This window comes from Sinocyclocheilus grahami, unplaced genomic scaffold (genome assembly GCF_001515645.1).
Source record: "Sinocyclocheilus grahami isolate Dianchi unplaced genomic scaffold, SAMN03320097.WGS_v1.1 scaffold1174.1, whole genome shotgun sequence".
NCBI lineage: Eukaryota > Metazoa > Chordata > Actinopteri > Cypriniformes > Cyprinidae > Sinocyclocheilus > Sinocyclocheilus grahami.
Window position 1 is genome coordinate 216,888 of NW_015506353.1, and position 350 is coordinate 217,237.

Consider the following 350-nt stretch of genomic DNA (forward strand, 5'->3'; position numbering starts at 1 on the left):
GTCTGGTGTTTCTCTGTGTCCCTCTGGTGTTTCAGCGGCCGTTTGAGATCCGCTCCAGCACAGCAGCGGCTGAGATCCTCAGCATCATTCACGGCCAGCAGTTGCATTTCTCCTGTGACCGGAACGTGTACAATTTTGCTTAATTTAATTCATATGCAACTGAATTATTTACAATTTAAAATGTAAAATCCATGGTTATTGAGACAACACTCCTTTTCAACAGTTCATTCGATCATTGGCATTGTTTCTTATGGTTTCCAAGACAATATATTATTTGCACATGGGTTAAATCAAAAAGTTAATGTCTCAATGCAGATTTAATGATTCTGGGGAAATAATCAAATGAAGTA